The sequence below is a fragment of the Spermophilus citellus genome (genome assembly GCF_964194105.1).
Source record: "Spermophilus citellus genome assembly, chromosome: 4".
Taxonomy (NCBI): Eukaryota; Metazoa; Chordata; class Mammalia; order Rodentia; family Sciuridae; genus Spermophilus; species Spermophilus citellus.
This window is the reverse complement of record NC_138185.1, coordinates 215769452-215791249: the sequence shown is the minus strand read 5'-3', so window position 1 is coordinate 215791249 and position 21798 is coordinate 215769452. Positions and strand designations below refer to the sequence as shown.

At 45.4% G+C, this 21798-nt stretch overlaps 1 protein-coding gene across 1 annotated transcript in view; it reads left to right on the top strand.

The window, feature by feature from the left end:
• The first annotated feature begins 14002 nt into the window (after positions 1-14002).
• LGMN (legumain) overlaps positions 14003-21798 on the top strand; it is a 30245-nt gene continuing 22449 nt past the window's right edge. Inside the window, exon 1 of the mRNA XM_081291019.1 lies at positions 14003-14138. The gene's annotated coding sequence lies outside the window, so the exon portion shown is untranslated. The remainder of the gene's footprint in view (positions 14139-21798) is intronic.

The following is a 21798-nucleotide window of genomic DNA, read 5'->3' as shown; positions in this document are numbered from 1 at the left end:
GGACCCTGGTGCCACAATCCCTGTTTCACTCTCACTGTTCCAAATATGCTGCAGAGGCTCCTGTGGAACCTCCTGGACATTCAAGGGTCAAGGTCCTTGGGAACTGCACAGACGGATCAGCCATCCATGTCCGTACCACCCAATCTTGTTCGAGAAAGGATTGAAGGGCGCTTCCAAGGATGCATTAAATAAAGAGCCTAAGTTAAAAGGGAGAGTGATATTGAGGTCCTGTAAATACAGACCAAGAGTCCAAGACGTTTTCTTGACTCATACCCTGATTTTTTAGTAAAAATATCTATGGAAATTATTTGACTAAAGTATTTATAGTTATAAAGTGTGTATACAATTTGTAGTTCTATAATACATTTTTTTTAAAAAAAACAACCTTATCAAGATAGGATTCACAAATGGAACAGACACTTCTCAGAAGATGATATACATTTAATCAACAAATATATGAAAAATGTTCAACATCTCTAGCAGTTAGAGAAATGCAAATCAAAACTACTCTAAGATTTCATCTCATTCCTGTCAGAATGGTTAGCTATTAAGCATATAAACAACAAAAAATATTGGTGAGGATGTGGGGAAAAAAGCACACTCATACATTGCTGGTAGGACTGCAAATTGGTGCAGCCAATATGTAAAGCAGTATGGAGATTCCTTGGAAACCTGCGAATGGAACCACCATTTGACCCAGCTATCCCTCTCCTCAGTTTATACCCAAAGGACTTAAAAAGAGCATACTACAGTGACGCAGCCACATCAATGTTTATAGTAGCACAATTCACAATAGCTAAATTGTGGAACCAACCTAGATGCCCTTTAGTATATGAATGGATAAAGAAAATGTGGTGTATATACACAATGGAATATTACTCAGCATTAAAAAGAATAAAATCATGGCATTTGCAGGTAAATGGATGGTGTTAAGAGAATATAATGCTAAGTGAAGTTAACCAATCCCAAAAAAACAATTACCAAATGTTTTCTCTGATATAAGGAGGCTGATTCATAATGGAGAAGGGGGGGCATGGGAGGGGGGCATAGATAAACTTTAGATAGGGCAAAGAGGAAAGAGGGGAAGGGAGGGGGCAGGGGGTAGAAAAGATGGTGTAATGAGATGGACATCATTACCCTAGGTACCTGTATAAAGACATGAATGGTGTGACTCTACTTTGTGTACAACCAGAGATATGAAAAATTATGCTCTAGGGGCTGGGGCTGTAGCTCAGTGGTAAAGTGCTTGCCTCGAATGTGTGAGGCACTGGATTCGATCCTCAGCACTACATAAAAATAAATAAAGATATTGTGTGTCTATTTACAACTAAAAAGAATTGTGCTCTATATTTATAATACGAATTTTAATGCATTCTGGCATCATCTGTAACAAATTAGAATTTTTAAAGATTTAAATAAAGATTGGATTTACAGATCATGAAATTCACTCCTTTAACATGTAAACCCGTGTGATTTTTAATATATTTGAAGTACATCCATCACTGCTATTTAATTTTGGAACATTTTTATTGCCACAAAAATAAACTCTGTACACATCAGCAGTCACCCCTAATTCTCTCCCGGCCCTGCAGTCACTAATCTGCTTTCCAACTGTATGGATTCCTCTAGTAGACTCTTCTTAAAAATGCAATGATACACTATATGGCCTTTGGTGGTTGCCTACTTATTATACTTAAAGAAGTAGGCTCATCCACATCACATAGGACAAAAAATAGAGTGAGAGGACAAGGTAGAGAATAAGGGAAACACTTGCAAAGAAAATAAGGAGCTATTATTCAAAACATCTCAAGAACTCTTAATTAAAACTCAACACCAAACAAAACAAGCAACCCAATTAAACAATGGGCAAAATACCCCAACACACATCTCACCAAGGAGGACCTGCCATGGGAAGTAAGCATATGAAAAGGTGTCAGTTATGTCATCAGGGAAATGCAAATGAAAAAACAGCAATGAGATTCCACCACATACCCATTAGAAGGGCCAAATTCCTGAACACTGATACCACCAAACGCTGGCCATGACGTGAAGGGACAGGGACTCTCTCACTCAAGGCTGGTGAAGAATGGCACAGTCACTTCGTGGGTTTCTTAGAAAACTAAACACACTCATACCGTACGATCCAGGATTGCACTCCCTTGCTTTTACCCAGCAGAGTTGAGAACGGAGGTCCACTTACAAAATCTGCACGTACAGCTTCACTCATAGCAGCCCAAACCTGGAAGCAGCCAACGTGGCTTTCAGTAGGTGAATGAGTTAATGAACTGTGGTGCCTCCAGAGGCTGGAATAGTATTCAGAGCTAAAATGAAATGAGCTCCGAAGCCCTAGTACTCTACTCTAAGCTACGCGTTGACTTGGAAGACAATGGTCCTTGTGGGTTCCTTGATGGTGATAAGTGAGCCTCTCTGGTGAGGGTATTAAAGCTGCCTCTGTTGGCTGGGAATGGACAGTCTATGTACTTAGCAGAGTTCCCATGGACCAAACGAACTTTTTTGTTCAAATCTGCTGTGAGCCTAAACTGCTTTAATAACAGTCATTAAAAAACAAAAATGAACAAACAGTGCAAGTATATATACCTGAGTCCAGTGTCATGCTTAAGTGGCAATGACTCAGTGCAGTGCACGCGCTTGGTGCCTTGCCCGGGTCCCTTTATGGGGTCCAGTCACCATCTCCTGCCTTCTGCGGTCCTCTTCATCCTTCTCGGGATGGTGCTCACTCTGCCATTGATTGTGGGAAGCAGACCCCCAGAGGAGACCCCTGGGAGTTGCAGCCCTGCTTACTGGCCGATGGCTGACTGATGCAGGGGTCTGCACAGGCCAACTTTCTTGCCTCGGGGTAGAACAACCTGTCTGAAAGAAGCCATGCTCTGGAGCCTCCTTGTGGGGTCAGGCTGGGGTCTGCCCCTCCTCAGCCTACGTCTTTGTTGACCTTCTTCCCTTGCCCTGCCCCTCACCCCTCAGTCCCCTCTAGATTTCTCCTGAGCACCCCCCAGTAACTCCTTTGCATAGAATCACCCCTCTGGCTTGGCTTCTAAGGAACTGACCTATGACAGCTCCCATGGATCCCTGCCTTCCTTTTATCCTGCCTGGTTTAGCAAAATATTATATGGAATTTATCATGTCATTTGTTGTCCACAGCATTGCTTGAAATAAACAGAGGATCTTTACATTTTTTCCATTTGTGTTAAAAGTCTCTCTCTCTCTCTCTCTCTTTCACACACACACACACACACACACACACACACACATTGCACTTAAGCCTGATTCCATAGAATCAAATGTTTTCTTCCAATAACAAGTTTTTGCAATAAGAGTGACTTTGGAAGAAAAAGCAGAAGTGAAAGAAGAAACAACCGTGGTGGTGACAAAAGATGTGGACAGAAATAAGTCTGAATACTATGGGTTGGGCTTCCTTTGGGTAGGTCTGAGATTTTTCAATAAACCTTATATTTCAACATGTGTGTGTGTGTGTGCACGTGTGCATGTGTGTGAGCATGTGTGTGCATGTGCATGTGTGTGCGCGTGCATGTGTGGGCGCATGTGTGTGCACACATGTCTGCTCATTTATGCAATTCACTGTGTCTTTCCTTTAGGAACCAACTGTATTAAGACCAGTCAGGAATTTCTTCCTGTTCTTCTGAAAAGCATTTTCCATGAGATAATGAAAGCATCCTTGATAGCATCCCTGGGGGAGAAAATCGCAAGACAGCTCTGATGCTGGCCCCTGCCTGCAGGAACAATTTCCTTACAGACCCTGGGCCACTTATTTGAGTCCTCTGAGTGTTAGCTTTCTAATCTGTAAGACGGGAATAGTAACAGTCCCTACTTCACTTATTTATCAGGAAAGTTAAATGATAAAACAACATGATTAGCAACGACAACAATAAGAATGCTATTCTTATAACGCTGGAGGGTAACAGGGGTTAAAATTAGGCTCATGGGGTCCTTGACTTCAAGCCTGTTCCCTCTTAACCTACAACCTCCTCCTCCTCTGTCATCATAGGGCACTTGCCGAATCTTCAGGGGACCTCTGCAGAAGGCAGACATGCTTCTCCTTACCCCTGCTTTGGGGTGACCACACATCTTAGTCCATTTTCTGTTGCCATATCAGAAAGTCTGAAGCTGGGGAATCTATGATTTATGATGAGCAGAGATTTATTCGGCTCATTGTTCTGGAGGCTGGGAAGTCTGAGGGCTCCTCACTGGCCTCTGTCAAGGGCTTTTGTGCTTCCTTGATGGAAGGCAGAAGGGCAGGGAGCACATTCCAGAGCCCAAGAGAGCCAGCAGGGCTGCTGTTCTGACAAGCCCTGTCTTGTTAGAACTAACCCATTGCTGTGACAATGACATTAATCCTTTCATGAGGGCAGAGCCCTTGGGACCTCATAACCTCTTCTGAACTCCATTTCCCTGCTCTGGGGATGGTGTTTCCAACATGGGAATTTTGGGGGACACACTGAAACCTCAGCAGCAAGCATGTGGCCCCAGAGCAGTCTCCCCCTCTGCTGAGAACCAGCTGCAGCCCTGCCTGGGTGTCTGGAACAGAGTGGGTGGAGCTCAAACAGTCCCCTGTTTTCTGGTCCACCAAGGTGACAAATGTATGCCGTATCCTTGATTATGCAAATAAGGTTTCATTAACTGCTATCTGGTCCAGAGCCCCCATGTTATAAGGGAAGATTGGGGAGGGGAGGATATGACTTAAAGTAGCCAGTTAGAGACCTCAGGCATTCTTCTGGTTTAAATCACTTTCTTGAGAATTCTTTTGGGAAAGTGCATTAGTTTTTCAGGCATCTTCCTGGCACCAGGGATAGCTGGCTGTCCCCAAGTATCCTTTCTGTCTTACTTCTCTTAGCAACAGAATCCCCGAGCCTTCCCCATGGCTACCTAACTAAAGACTGCACTTCTCTGCCTCCCTGGGATCCAGGTACAGGCCTGTGACCCAGTTCTGGCCAATGGATAATATTCACCTACAATCTCCATCCTGCGGCCTGGAAGGTGTCATGGTATGTGACTGGGGACCCACTGATGTGGGCAGTGGAACATGATGAGGTTAAGGGAGTAATTCTATAAACCGGGTTCACTGTGCTGACCTCCACGTGCCTCGCTTTTTTAAAAAGCAATTCACCTGCAGCCCTGCCTGGCTAAGGTCCACAGGACAAGTTACATTCCTCAGCAATCTACCTGTTACCTACAGATGTGCAGGCCCTGAAACGCCAATAAGAAAAACATGAGTTACCCCTAAAAGGGGAATTCTGAGACCCTTACACAGACCAGATCCCAGAGCTCAGGGAGATAAGAGTAATTCCCCCTAATCGTAGAATCTGTAACAACAGGTTCCAGTGAGGACTGGTCAGCAGGGATGAAATGACCTTCATTTGTCAGAGCAGTGGGGACTTGAAAGTCTGGTGGCATCCTGCTTTCAGTCAATAAGTGGACCTGGGTGGGACTTTCTGGAAACTTCCCTGGGACCCCTCAATAAAACAATAAAACTGGAGGAAAGGAGGGGCACATATCCCTCTCCTCTCTGCCATGGCCCACTCTCCTTTGAGTGTCCCCTTCTCCCTTTTCCTATCCCTCCTAATAAACTCATGGCTGTCATTCTGAGTGAAGTGTCTAAAGTCTTTCTGGCATGATTGTAAGAACTGGGGTGTGAAGTGGGGGCCTTTGTGCTGCCTCCGTTTCCCGGAAGGCCTCTGCCCTGGAACAACGTGGAGCCAGTTTGGATCAGATGAAGCCAACAGTCCAGGAATGGAAGAGCTTGAGAGAGAAGCACCGGGTTTGCAGTCCAAGGGGCTTCCTTAACAGCTCTGGACTGCTAATACTTGGAGAGCTTCGCAAGAGAGAAACCTCTGTCTTGTTTAGGTCACTTTCACCTTTGCCTTTGTTCTAGCCACTGGCCTCTCTTGCAAGATGGTGTCTGCAGACAGTGTGGGCTTCTGTAGCCACATGGCAGTGACAAGAGGGCCCTTCCCCTTGCCTGGTAAGCCTTGCAGCCCGCCTAGTCTGGTCCTTGGGCACACAGCCCTGGTGGCTGGTGGCTGGTCGCACTGGGTTGCCAGGTGCCGCGTGCTGCTACAGGCCACAGGTTCATTCTGCATTTCTGTGCCTTGTGGTGGTCTGGAAGCTCTGGTCTGTTTCTCCACACTCCTCTGGGGTATGCAGATGCCTCTGGGCTGCCCTCCGACACCCTGCACACCCACCCAGACACTTTCCTCAGCCCTTTCTAAACTACTCCCTCAATGTGGGCCTTGGCCACAGGGGCTTGCAAATTCCCAGCTTGAATGGTGGGAAGTGGACTTCTCTAAATCCACAAATCCCCTCCTGCAACTGAAACTTGGGGTAGAGAAGAGGACAATGGTGCTTGCACTTTTCCTCTCTGGAGAGACTTGGAGTGTTTTTTTCCTTCTCCTTCTTCTCTTGTTCCCTCTCCTCTTCCTCCTGAGTTGGGCTCTTGCTGTGTGGCCCAGGCTGGTCTCCAATGCATGGGCCAAGTGACCCTCCTCAATCTCCTAAGTGGCTGAAACTACAGGTGCCACCACACCCAACTCAAGCTGCTTCTTCCTGTTGGGTGTAGCATCTCCAGATCAGCATTTCCATGCCTCCCTACACCCCATCCCCAGAATAAACTTCAAGGCTTAGCTCAGTCGTTCTCGACTGGGGTGGGGCTTTTATCCCCCAGGAGCCATTTGGCCATGTCTGGAGACACACTGGAGCATCACAACTGGGGAGAAGAGGTTTGCTACTGACATTTAGTGGGCAGGGTCAGAGATGATGCTAAACCTCTGGTAATGCACAAAAAGACACAAAACAATCATGTTATCACTCAGCTCTGCCACTTGCCAACTGCATGACCTTGAGTATCTTAGTCTCCCTGAGTTCAGTGTCTTCATCTGTAAGATCAGGCTAATAGCAACACAAAAACTTCTCATAGAATTGTTATGAAGATTAAAATAAGTAATTCATGCAAATCCTTTAGACTACAGAGGGTATCTGTTACAAAAATAAAAATAACCAAATATAGAATAGCATGCCATAAGAGAAATAGATATAGAACATAGTGTCAGAAGCTAATAAAAATAAAACAGGGTGAGAGGGTAGAGTGACAGATGAGAGCCCAGAGGGACTTATTCTATAGAATATTCAAGGAAACTTCATTAAGAAAATGACATTTGCAAGACGTGGTGGCTCACGCCTGCAATTCCATCAGCTCGGGAAGCTGAAGCCGGAGGATCATGAGTTCAAAGCCAGCCTCAGCAAAAGCAAGGTACTAAGTAACTCAATGAGATCCTGTCTCTAAATAAAATACAAAATAGGGCTGGGGAAGTGGCTCAGTGGCCGAGTGCCCCTAAGTTCAATCCCCAGTACCAAAAAAAAAAAAAAAAAAAAAAAAAAAAAAAGACATTTGAGCCCAGACTAGACTGAAGGAAGTGAGGAAACACTTTATTCAAGACACAAAAGTCAGTTTCAGGTGGAGCAAGAATCCAAACAAGGTTCCATTATAATCATTTTGGCTTGGCAAGAAGTCAGAAGTCTGGCCATACCAGGTGTTGGGGATGTTGGAGAGAAAGTGGAATTCTCAAACACGGCTGGGGGAATGCAGAGTGGAAACAGGCTTGACATTACAAAGAAAAGTTGAGAATTGCTTATTGTGAGTTGCAGCAATGTATTCCTAGGCATTTACCCAAGAGAAACTCGTGCAAATATGCACCGGATGCAAAAATCATCACAGCCGCATCAGCACCACTTTAAACAACCCAGATGTCCATGAATAATAAAAAGATAAATTGTGATAGGATCATACCATGTAAGATGATGCAAAGAAAATGAACTACCCCTGTGAGCAGCCATGGGGAAGACTGTCAAGAATGTGATGTTTATTATGTGAAGTAAGGCACAAAAGAACAGTATGAGTCATGCAAATGAAGTTCAAACACAGGCTATATTAGTTTGTTTGTCATCACTAGAAGGAAATACCTGAGGCTGGCTACTTAAAAAGAAAAAAAGTTTATTTAGCTTAGAGGCTGAAAGTTCAACTAGCATAGTCCTGGCCCTTGCAAGGGACCCTCCTTGGCTGCATCACCTCATGCCAGATGACATCAAGGTGGGAAGGGGTGAAGGAGGGAGACAGGAAGCCAGAGAGTGATCCAGGGGTGAGGCTCAGGCTTTTATAGCAGCTTGCTCTCTTGAGGACTAACCAGGGTTCCCCTGAGAACCACAGCGACTCCTGCCTGGGGCAGCATCCCCGGACACCCAAGAGGCTCTGCCTCTTAAAGGTCCTATTGCCTCAACATCACCACCCAGGGAGCCAGGCCCTGACACAGAGCCCTGGGGGACACTCTGACCACACCCAGCCCCAGCATAGGCAAAACCAAACTCTTGTTCAGGGACACAGGCGTGAGTGCCAAACTTATAAAGGAAAGCAAAGAAATAATCCTGGAGTCGCAGGGGCCAGTCACTGGTGGATGGGCAGGACTGTGATCCAGCTGGGGCCCATGGGGGGCTTTCGAGGCACTGGTGGGGGTTTATCTCTGGACTCGGGTGGTGAGTACACGGGTCATTTTCCTTTGTGATTATCCATCCGACAATACATCCATGTTTTTATGTGTTTCCCTGTGTTCTTGTTGTATTTCATAATAAACAAATAAATCTTGGAAATTTGATGATAAGAAGCTTCCAGGCCCAGGAAAAAGCCCAAGGAAGAGCCCAAGGCAGGAGTGAGCTGGGAGGGTTTGGATTCTACTAAGAGGACAAAGCAGCTGGCCAGGCAGGAATCAGGGGACAGGTAGTGGTCAGAGAGGGGTCTGGGAAGCCAGGCCACAGAAGTGGCACAGGACATGGTAAGCTCTGGTCAGGGCCGAGGTCTAAGGATGTCAGGTTTGAGGATGCAGCTCTGCTGACTGTGCAGAACCTCAGGGTGGTCGGGAACCTCTACAAAGAGCAATAGGTGAGGAAGGAAGGAGAAAATGAACAATTGTGGAGCCATTCCTAGGTGTCTTCCTCCTCCCCGAATTTAAGAGTTCATGGTTATTTCCATTTTATAGACAGAAACATTCATTTGGTAAGTCGTGGAGCCGGGACCCAAACCCAGATCATGACACGAAGACCAGAGCTCAGGCCCAGGGTGGCCTCGCTGGACAGCAGGTCACGTGACCTCCCTTGATTTCTGTCTGTGTCCCATACATGAACTTTAAGATTTAAGGCAAATTGCCTCACTCTTTATCGGTATAAGAAATAACTCAAATAAATAATAATCTGTAAAATGTAATCCACAAATGGGCATTTCTGTCTCTGTCGCCAGTCTGGCCTCTTCCCCGGAGGCTCTGGGGAGGAACCCACCTCCAATCCTCTTGGGGTTTTTGCCTGAATTCTGCTCCACACAGTTGTGGGGCTGAGAGTCCCATTTCCTTGCGGGCTGGGGGTCAGGGGCTTCTTAGCAACGTAGGCTGCCTGTGTTCCTGGGGTTCCTCCATGTTCAAACCAGCCACGAACCTCTCCACCACCAGGCAGAGAAAACTCTGGGCTTCTAAAAGACTCATGAGATTCGAGGGGGCCCACTTGCCCCGCAAATCTCCCTTTTGCCGTAGAACATGACACAATCCCAGGGGTCATCACTGCAGAGGTTTCCCTCATTACAAAGGGGAAGAGATCATACACTGGGGAGTTCATGGGAGAGTCACTCTTAGAATACTCCCTACCCCAGAGTTAGACATGCTGATCAATCGACTGATATCCTTTGGAAACTGACGTGTTCAGGAGCACAGCAAACTGTACTTACCTTTACCATGTCACTTGGTTCAATTTCTGAGCACCTACTATGTGACAGCTACTATTTTGGGCATGGGGAATACAGAAAGTAAATAAGCTTAGCCAGAACCTCGCTCTCAAGCTGTTTATATTTTATTTGCATCTAGGAAGTGAACAAGCATTTAGAAAGAGAGTGAAGCCGGGTGGAAAGCTGGGCTGATGGAAGGCCGGGTGCTATTTTGGGGCAGGAGCCGGTTGTGTGACTGGAAGGAAAAGATATTGCAGGAACTGAGAGCTTCAAATGTAAAGGTAAGAAGGGCATTGTGGCTGAGTGGGCGAGGTGGCAGGAAATGAGGTCGTGGGGAGAGGCGGGTTGCAGGGGATATTAGCATTGGAGGATTTTATTCTAGAAGGGTCTTTGAGCTGAAGATCGGGATGCAAACTTTTGGAAATGATGATGATGATTGTGCCACAATTTGAACATAATTGCTACTGCTGAACCGTACGGTTAAAATGGCTGAAATGAAAACTTTTGTGTTATGTGTAGTTGCTATATTTAAAAATTAAGAAGAGGGACTGGGGTTGTAGCTCAGTGGTAGATCACTTGCCTTGCATGTGTGAGGCACTGGGTTCGAATCTCAGCACCACATAAAAATAAAGATATTGTGTCCATCTACAACTAAACAAATATTTTTAAAAATTAAGAAGAAAGAAAGAAAAAAAGGATAAGATGCTTGATCAGAATAAAAATAAAGGGAGCTGTGAGGAAGGAGCATAATTAAATGCCAGGATAAGGAAGGGTATTAATATTAAAAGAAAAAAAATCTAAAAAGGGCCCAAAGGAGGCGTTGGGGTACTGCAGTTTTTATCTGAGTGCTGGATACCTGCATGTGTTCACTTGTGAAAGTTTATTGAGCTGCACGTTTATAATATGGGCTTTTTCTACATATATTTTACTTTAACTATTTACATTTTTAGAAAGATCACTGTCTTAGTCTATTTTCTGTTGCTATAATAAAACAACTGAGACTGGGTAAGTTATAAGGAATAGAGGCTCATAGCTCTGGAGAAATTTGGAAAGTCCAAGAACACCCACCAGCACCTGCTTGGCTTCTGGTGAGGGCCCCATGCAGCCATATGACACAGCAGGAAGGCAGAAGGGGTGAGACAGGAAGCAAGGGAGAGCAGAGGAGGTCAAACGCGCTTTTACAACAACCTGCTCTAGGGATAACTAACTCCCACAAGAACGCATAATTCCCTCAAGGATGGCATTAATGCCCTGTCCCAGCTCCCCTGACCCTCTGAAGTTTCCACTGCCTCCCAATACTGTTGCACTGAGAGTTACCGTTTAATACATTCAAACCATAGCAGTCCCTCCCTCTGTGGAGAATTGACCATAGGACACTAGGGCTCAGGCCAACCCATGTCTTGATCCTGTTCTAAGTTTTTCATTACATAATGTCTTAGTCTGTCTGTGCACCTATAACAGAATTCCACAGGCTGGGAAATTTATAAACAAAAGAAGTTTGTTTGGTTCACAGTGGTAGAGGCTGAGAAGTTCAAGACCAAGGGGCATCATCTGGTAAGGGCCTTGAGTCAGAGTATGATGAAAAACACCACAGAGTGAAAGAGTAAGAGAGACAGCCATGTTCATTCCTTCATGGGAAAAGGATTCCCTTGGTAACTAACCCACTCCTGCCATGGCAGCATTGACCCATTGGGTCATGAGGGCTCTGGTCTTTTAAAGGCCCCACATCTCAGCATTGTTGCATTAGGGATTAAACTTCCAACACATGAACTTTGGGGCATGCATGCAAACCACAGCATGCGTGTTGATTTACCTCATTTTTACAACCACCCTACCAAATAGAGCACAGTGCTCTCATTCCCTATTTTACACACGAAGAACCTGGAGCACAGGGAGGGGAGATGACTGTTCAAGGTTGCACAGCAAGGAAGACCAGAGCTGGAATTCAAACCCAGGCGGCCAGATCTAGAGCCCATGCCTTTAAGCATCACAGCAAACGTGATGGATACGTCCATTCCTCTCTCTGAATCAATGGTTCTCAACACGGGATGAGTGTGCACATTTCCCCACCCCAGGGGATTCTGGGCAATATCTACAAAGACATTTTTGGTTGTCAAAACTTTGGGGAGGGGTGCTACTGCATGAGGTGGGTAGAGGCCAGGGATGCTGCTAACCACAGATGCCGCAATGCACAGGAACAGGTAGGTCCCTGCCAAACACAGAATTACCCTACCCCCAAAATAACACAGAGGTGGCGGAACCTCTACATCTGCATGGCTCTACATCTAACCCGCATTCCTCCACTCTGGTGGCGTCATACTCCTAATCTCTCCATCTCCCACTATTCAATCAAAACAGACTCTTCTTGAAATGAATCCTCAGGGCTGTTATCTCTGTGACCCAGTTATCTGCCCCACTCTGTGGTATTGCTCGTTCATTTCTGGTCTCTCTAATCTCGAATTGCATGGTACGGCAGCATCAGGCCTGGGCATCTGTATGTCCCCAGGGAGCCTGAGGCCTGCCCGCCCCGTGCTGCCCTGCTCCCGGCTGTTCAGGTGCTCACCTGAGCCAACCGGGCTTATCGTTCGCTCAGTGCTTTCTGTTCGGGCCGCCATCCCTCCTGGGGTACACGCAGTTCCCCTGACAGATCCCCGTCTTGTTTCCCTTGCTGGAATACTTAAGTTATAACCCAAAGGGATCCCTGACCTAGGCAGTAGCTGATATTTACGGGCCGTTGTGCTAACAAATCGAGTTCTCAGAACTTATGAAGTAGGTATTGTTTTATCCACTTCTCATTTGGGAAAACTCAGGCTCAGAGGAGCTAAGGGACTTGCTCAGGCCACACAGCTTGTAAGTGGTAGTGTTGGGATTTGAATCCAGATAGCTCGAGTGCAGAATCCCCCATGTCACTCAGGCCCCGCATCAGGCCTCTCTACCCTCAGCTTCCTTCTTGTGGCTGGGCTAGGTGGCCACCTGTTAGCCTCCTCTGGGGTTCTTAAACATCACCATGTCACCCTCCAGCAGCTCTTCCCATTGGCTTTCCACCTCCAGCCTTCTCTTGTCCTGCACTCTGAGCTCTTGAACCCAGCTGTTGCTGAGGGAAACCAAAGAGGTTATTCCTGGCCCTTTGTTTAAACATGCCAGGTAGCAGGCCACCGTTTATTCTGGGTGAATTAGGGAGGGGTTAAGGACACATTTCTGTTTCTTACTTTCAAAAGGAGGTAAGAAATGAAACCCTACTTTATCTCAATGTTCAACTACACCTGGCAATGAGGGGCACCTACTAAATGTGTGGAATACATGGAAGAATGAAGTTCTAACAAATGCTCTCTGTGGCAGAAGACTGAAAACATTTGCAGTCATGAAAACTGGCCTCGGACTTTGGCTTGAAGCCAAACAACTCTTTTTCAAGTTGTGATCTTGGGCCACCCAGCTATACAGAGCAGATATTCTCCACTTTAGGGGTCATACAGTCTCTCACATAGCTAGTCAACTCTGCCTTGTTTGTAAAAATAGCCAGAGGTAATATCCAAACCAAAAGGTGTGACTGTATTTTCATAAACTTTTTTTTTTTTTTTTAACTAAAGCAGGTAACAGGTCCAGAGCTATGCTAAGACATACTATAAAAAAAAAAAAATCATCAAAGGAGACAAGGCACTAATGTAGTCCAGAATCTTGTGCTTGGTGTCCTTGGGCAGACTCTGCCGATTCCATCAACTCCATTTACTGAGTGCCCCCACATGACACTCCTATGTACGGCATTTTATTTTTCTCTCCAGTTCGCTCTGAGGTAATACAAACCTTTTGAGAAATACCATTGTTTAGGGATTAAAAACACAGGATTCAGAAACCAGACTGCCTGGGATCCAGTTCTGGTCCAGACGGGTAACATTTATTAGGACCTTGGAAAATTAACTTAATCCCCCTGCCTTTACTAAATTCCTGTTTCCTGATCTCTAAAGCTGGGGTGACAATAACCGTATCCATCTCGCACAGGGGCATAATGAACCATCGGGTTAGTGGACACCTGTAATCACTGCGGCTCGCTCGCCCACTTACCCCGGGTCCCCAGAACCCTGGGACATTGCGCAACCGCAGCCCAGAAGCCCCGCCCACACACGCCGGCCTCACTGTGGTCTTCTATTGGTCTTCGCAGACGCCCCGCCCCGAAGCTCCACCAATCGCCGCGACTCTGTGGGTCCTTAGGCGGGTGCGGCGGCAGGGCGGCGCAATCACGGCCGGGCGGAGGGCCGAGGGTCAGGTCTGAGGCTGCGCGCTGCCCGGAGTTCCCACGGTGCTGTCGCCGCCGCACTGCTGCTGCCGCCGCCGCCGCGGTCTCCGGCTACAGGTAACCCGGGACTCCGCCGTGGGGAGGGACCCTGGCCCGGGATCGCATCTCAGGCCAGAGTCGTCCAGCTGCTCCTGGCCTCGTGGCCTTGCTTTTCCTTTCCCCTGACCTTTTCTGGGCATTCCATTTCTCGTCCTGCAAAGGGGGTTCGGGAGACGGTGGACCCCGAGGGAAAGGCTGCGACCGCTCAGCCTGACTTCTTGCGAGGGGTGGTGGGTGGAGCTGGGCTTTGGCAGGAGCGGCGTGTTGCTCTGGAGGGGAAACTGAGGCGCCAGAGCAGACGGGATTTGCTGGGTGCCCGGCTGGGTCCAGGGGTGGGTTCTGACATTCACCACCGAGGAACAGTGGAGGCTGTTGATGCTTTCGACGTGGAGGATTACGCTCATGGGCAGGTCTGTGAACTTTAGCAACAACAAAAAATACCCAAGCAAAAATACCCCAAATATTCCTACGGAGAAGTCGAGGGAGCCTCGGTTTCAGGAGCTGAGCAGGTGAGTTTCAGGACCACTCACATCAACCAGGAAAGTGAAAGTTAGCCGGGTGTGGTCCCCAGCCCCTGTTAGATTTCGGAGTATTCTGGGTCGGGCTCTGTACAGTCCGGACTGGAACAAGGACCTTTGTGGCATGTGCTTTGTTTTGTAGATGAAAGTAAACACCCAAGGTCTGAGACTCCCCTGTGGTAGGCATCTATGGGAATAGCCGGGCTTTCTTTATTTAGGGCTGCCTACAAACTTTAGGAAGCTTTTTGAGGTAAGAGGGGAGAGACACGTCTCTGAACAATCCCAGTGTTACAGGGACATGAATAGAAAGGTGGGTGTACAGGGACAGCTTTGGACCCTGACTTAGGGTAAGGAGTAGGACTTCCCAGAGAAGGAGATGCTTGAGGGAAGTTCTAGGGAGGGGCAGAAGCTGGTGACATGGAGGAGGAGGATAGCAGCAATTGTGGAGGCACAGAAGGAGGGATACTTTTGGACCTGGTACCATGGAGCCTGGTAGGAGCAAGGGATTTCTGGTGGGTGGTGAATTTTCTGAGCCAAGTGAATAGAGAGGTACATCTTACAGGTATTGTGTTGCTGTGAGAGATTTGGATGTTATCCTGAACGTCCAGGAACCTGAATTTTAAGGAGATCTGTTTCTTTGATATTCCGAAGGGTAGGAAAAGTGTTGGAGAGAGACCACAAGAAAGACAGGCAGGTCTTTGCAATAGTCCTGCAAAGAATTACGGAGAGTTTTAAAGACAGTTGCAGTGGGAAGGGAGAGGAAAGGAAAAAAAGATTTGAGAGTTGTTAAGGAAATAGAATACACTGTACCAAGCATGGTTCAGGAAAATACAGCCATGCGTTGCTTAATGATGGGGATATGTTCTGAGAAATGTGTCATTAGGTGATTTCATTGCTGTGCATTATGGAGCCGGATGGTATAGGTCAGCCACTGGACACGGCCTGTTGATGTGGTCAGAGGATGCAGTCCACAGAAGATGAATGAGCCTGCGGCCAATGTCACATGGCCTACTGTTTTACAGTAAGCTTTTTCTTTTGTAAAACTAGGAGTATACTTGGAAAACGATGATAAAAGTATAGTATAGTAAGTTCATAAATCATAACAAAGTGGCTTATTATCCTCATTAAGTATCACGTACTGGTCATAACTGTGTGTGTTCTACTTTCATACGACTGGCCGTGTAGTCAGCTTGTTCACACATGCATCACCTCAGACTTGGGAGTAAAGCCATTTCACTATGATGGCTGCAGTACAATGGCTGTGATATCATTGGTGATGGGATTTTTTTTTTTAAAGAGAGAGAGAGAGAGAGAGAGAGATTTTTAATATTTATTTTTCAGTTTTCGGTGGACACAACATCTTTATTTTATTTTTATGTGGTGCTGAGGATCGAGCCCAGCGCCCCGCGCATGCCAGGTGAGCGTTACCGCTTGAGCCACATCCCCAGCCCAGGGAATTTTTATCTCAGTATAATCTTATGGAACCCCGGTTGCATATGCAGTTAGTCAGTAACAGAAGCATCATTAAGCAGCGCATGATTGTATGTTGAAGTGAGCTTTGTCCCTTTTGAGTTTTCCTTCCTGTGGCTGTCCTTTTTATTGCAGGGGAGGGGATTCTGGGGATTGAGCCCTGGGGTGCTCTATGTCTGAACTATATATCCAGCCCCTTTGTTCATTTTATTTTGAGACAAGGTTCACTAATTGCCCAGGCTGGTCTCCATCTTGCGATCCTCCTGACTCAGCCTCCTGAGTAGCTGGGATTATAGGTGTGTATGCTGTCCCTGACCCTATGATTATCTTTTGAAGAAATTCCAAGATTCATTCATTCATTCATTCTTTCTTTCTTTCTTTCTTTCTTTCTTTCTTTCTTTCTTTCTTTCTTTCTTTCTTTCTTTCCCTCTCTCTCTCTCTCTCTCTCTCTCTCTCTCTCTCTCTTTCTTTCTTTCGCTGCAGAAGTTGCTTAGTGGACGCTAATTCAAATCCCAGTTTATGATAGGGAAGTTGTCATGTGTTTTGAGGGTGTTGAAATATGAATGATTAAATAAACTTATGATAAGATTTACATTTTTTGTAATTTAGGAAGCACACATCAAAACTATAATTAGATCACTTTGTATTCATCAGATTAAGAATTGTGAAGTTTGGTAATATCGAGATAATAGATGTTTGGAGAAAATGAGATTGTCATTTTTTGCTGATACCAGTGTATTTTAGAACAGTATATCCATAGCAAAATGGGTGTCCTAAGACCCACTGGTTCCACTTCTAGAAAATACCCTAGACATTTGTATACAAAGAGAGGGATATTGGACAGTTTATTGCAACATTGTTTATAATGTTTAATTTTTTTTGAAACAGTCTAAAAGTATTCAGTGAGAAATGTTTATAGAGTAAATATGTATTTAAAAGTATAATGGATCCCTGGATAGAATGGATATGTATCCTTTTAAAAAGTACAATGAATCCCCAGGTGAGGTGGTAGCATGCCTGTGATCCCATAATCCAGGAATTTGAGAAGCTAAGAAAGGAGATTCACAAATTCAAGTGTAGTGTCAGCCTGGGCGATTTAGTGAGATCCTGACTGAAACATAAAAGGGACTGGGGATGTGCTCAGTGGTAGTGGTTCAATCCCCAGTACATTAAAAAAGAAAAAAAAAGAGTATGACAAATCAATTGGAAAGAAATACTTATTTAAGATAGTGGTTACCTTTGGTGTATGGAGGATAGTACTGTGTAGGGGAAAATTTCATCTGTAATTTTTGTTTTATGCGGGAACAAAAGACCTAATAGAGGTACAAAATATCAACAGCTGATGGTCTAGTTGGTAGGTAATAAGTGATTTATGTTTTTTTAATGTTTCTACAATTTAATATCTACTCCTAAATTTCTTAAAGTAAAAACTTAAAAGTAAAAATTTAACCCAAGAATTGACAGGTAGCTGTACAAGTCAAGTTCAGTCATCGGGGAAAAGACCACAAACTGTACTGACACCAAGATTCAAAAACAGTGATTTGGGCAAAAGAAAATTCAAATACCCAATAAGCATTGAAAACAATGGTGAAGAAGCTAGTCACCTCGGGGCCGGAATTTACTTTGCTGGAGTTGTAAAAATCTTCTGATCATTAGTAAATTCATACAACTGTCTTTGACTGGGATTTGAAATATATGTAAGTTGTTTGTGGTTTCTATAACATTTTATGTGTGTGTGTGTGTGTGTGTGTGTGTGTGTGTATTTTAAGATAGTCATCACTGTACAAATATAAAACTGAACACATATTGAGGATTTTATTGAAACTTATTAATGAGGCGACTAGGTGAGGAGTTACAGTCAGTTGAAAGGAAACTTTAGAATACAGTCACATCTCAAGATTAGAAGTATTGAAGTGAATGTACAAGTGGGAGGCAAAAGTGGAGGAGCGGAGCCTCCATTTATAGAATTCACTTGCACATCTATAGACAAATATTTGCATTTCTATTACACCCAATATACAGAGTTAGAAAATAACTTTGTCAGCCTTGAAGGATTATTCAGTCTAGAATCTAGTTTACCACTGAATTATAGATTTTCCCTACAGGGGAAAAAATGATAAGCTAACCTAAATAAAATGCATTTTTTCCATTAGAGATAAAATCTAGTTGGGTTTTGTTTTAATCCCATTTTTTAGCTAGAAAAATCAAAGGATTTAAGAACTGAATGGGCCCTTAATAATTTAGTTCTACTGTCTCATTTCTTAGATGGACTATCAAGGCCCAGAGAAAGGGTTTCTCCTGTGTTGGTAACTGTGTGTCTTCAAAAAGAAATTATACCGGATTTTTTTTTTTTTTTTAAAGCAAGACAGATTATCTTCTAGCTGCTGCAGTGGGAAGGAGAGTCTGCAGGATACAATTGAGCTCAACTGAGTACAGCAGGGGTCTGGTGGGGACTTAGGCCAGGTGAGGGGGTTGGTGGAAGTCCTTCAGCTTGAGATATCTAGTATGCTAAGATGCCATATTTAGGGGTAGCATGTCCTGAGCACTGTCAGTGGAAATTTACCAAGAGGAACATGATTGGCTATCAAGAGTGAGGGAATTCTTATAGTGTTCTTGCTAAAACTGGGCTCCCCAGGCCAAGGACCTGTGGAGGAGAGAGCTCAGGGGAGTCTGACCCACACTTGCCCAGGGAGACGGTCCTCATCCCCTTCCGTGTTTCTTTTGTCCGCTGTCAGCAAACCTCACATGCAGGATGGGTTTATTCTGAACTGGAGCACAGCGTAGGAGGAAGGCTTTTCAGTTTAGAAGGCTCTTTATATGTGTCCTTGTCTAACTAGGTGCTTCATCTGGCTTTGGTGGTTTGCTCTGTGTAACCAGGGCCTGGTGAATGAGGGCTTCCAGTGGGAGGTCACCCTGGGTGATGTTTGAGGTGTGGCCTTTGGTGTCAGTACTGGGTTTGAACTTGAGTCAGTACTTAGGGGCCTGTGACCTTGGCCTTATTATCTGTATTGCTCGTGATAATTTATCTAGAGTGTGCACTTGGTCCCAAACTTCCCAAATGGATTAAACCCACTTGGTGGTACGTTCCTTGAGGTTGCGTTGAGTCATTCACATTCACATAACCTAGGATAGCTCAATAGCCTTAGCAGGGACATGATGGGATGGCAGAGGACTGGTCTTGGTGACATTTGTAGTGTTTGCCCATTGATTTTTTTTTATATTTATTTTTTAGTTGTAGTTGGACACAATACCTTTATTTTACTTATTCATTTGCATGTGGTGCTGAGGATTGAACCCAGGACCTCACACATGCTAGGTGAGTGCTCTACCGCTGAGCTACAACCCTAGCCAATTGCCCATTGATTTTGACTTTGTGTGGTTCAGGTTCTGCACGGATGGGCAGACAAGTGCTCTTTATTCAGAGAGCCCGACTGGTATGTGGTTGGAGCACCCAGGGGGGCCTGTTGCAGAGGAAGCATTAAGGGTATCTCTGTACTTGGACCCCAGGCCAAGAGTGCAGTGCATGTGGTTATGGGGCTTGCCAGAATTTCACGAGAGTGAGTGAGAGAGAGAGAGAGAGAGAGAGAGAGAGAGAGAGAGAAGAGAGAGAGAGAGAGAGAAGCACATGGTGCAGTGGAACAAGCCATCTTTACTGTTAGGTGTGTGTATGGGTCACAGTGGTGCCACTCACCAGCAGGTCTCTCTGAGCCTTAGTTTCCTCTCTTGTCTGAACAGAGTGATACTTGCTCACAGGCTCTTGGATGGATGGAGTAGGTAGACAGTGTCACCTGTGTGCTGGGACCATGGAGGGTGTGATTGAAAATAGCAGAGACACAGGAGCTAGTGTAGCAGGGATCATTCATACATTCTTTATCATCTTTTCACTTTGATAAAAACAAGAATCAATGGATGCTGCGAGATTTTGATTTCAATGCTTTGACTCTGCCAGTGATAATGCAGTAATGTCCATCATTGCCGTCCATCAATGTTCCTTAAGGAATATTAATATCTGAGGCTGGCCACTGTGAGACGGGCTGGCTGCCAAGGGTAATGGAGATGGTGATGTTAGTTTCATGTTTCAACTTCACCCCAGACCTCAAATTGGTTCCCAGAATAGCATGAGTGTGTGTTTTTTGAGTGTCATTTTCTGTTCAGTGACCCACTGTGTGGCTTTTAACTTAGTGTTAAAGGAATGACAACTTTGTTCATTAAAAAAAAAAAAATGATGACAGAGAGAGTCACCATCAAATATTCACCATGTATCTATCATTTGGGTATTAATAAGGTACTGTTCCTCACTGAGGAGTGACTAGCTGGTGTATTTGAAGAATTAAGGGTAAACTTGATTTTGTAAAATAACCAAGGTGCTTTTTAGGTGGCTGCTGCATCACTGGGTAATTTTGAACAGTTAAGCTAGTGGGGTCCCCTCTGTTCATAGGTCAACCATTGATTTGAGGACAGTTATCCCTTGGTCCTCAGGGATTACCTCCAGGGTCCCCTTGGATACCAGAATCTGTGGATGTTCAAATCCCTTATATAAATGTAAATGCTGTGTAAGTAGTTGTCATACTGTACTTTCAGGGAATAATGACAAGAAAAATGTCTGCATGTTCAGTGTAGATGCAGTTCTTCCCCCAAATATACATACGTACACTGCTAGGGTTCCCCCTAATATATATGTGTGCTAGAACAAATATACACTCCTTCCTTCCTAATGGGCATTGAGCCCAGGGTGTTCTACCTCTGACCTACATCACCAGCACTTTTTATTTTTTATTCGGAGATAAGGTGTTGCTAAGTTGCCCATGCTGGCCTCAGACTTGTGATCCTCTTGCCTCAGCCTCCTGAGTTGCTGTTCCCCCACATATTGTTGATTTGAGGTTGGGTCCACAGATATGGAACCCTTGGACGTGGAGGACCTGACTGTGTTCTATGTATTCTTTTAAACCCTACCCATGAGGGGGGAAGGTCACTCATTAGGCCTCCCGAGGAGTGAGCCTCTTCGAGACTGTCGCACAAACCAAACTCAGCAGAACAATATGCCAACTGGAGAGCCCAATTGATTGATGAGCCCAATTGATGATACTCACCAGCCGCTGTCCCTGTCATATGGGCTGGGGGAACATTCGCATTCCATAGGGCAAGGTTAGCAACGATGGCCCATGGCCACACACACCTCCTGGTCTTGTTTTTGTTTTTGTGGTTCGAGGGATTGAACCCAAGAGGGCTGTCCACTGCAGCCCAGCTCTTTTTATTTTTATCTTGAGACAATATCTCGCTAAGTTGCTCAGAGCTGACCTTGCACTTGTCATCCTCCTGCCCTGTCCGGCCTCAGGTTCCTGATGTGAGCCACTGTGCCTACTACTCCTTTTTTTAAATAGATAAAGTTCTATTGAAACACAGTTGTGTCCTTTCATTTACATACTGAATTGAATTGATTGGCTGCAATAAAGATGGCCTGATTGGAAAAGCCACAAATATTCAGGCTTTCCTATACAGAGAAATGTCGCTGACCCTAGGGAAGGCTTCCTGGCAAGCCCTGGTTACAGCCAGGAGGCTGCTGGGTGGGCTCTGATTGGGTAAGAGCTGCCGATTGGCCACCTCAGGGTCCTGTCTCACCCCTCTGGGGCCCTGGAGCCTGGGGACATGCATGTTTTTGCTCTTGTGCCTCACCTCCCTCTTGCTTCCTG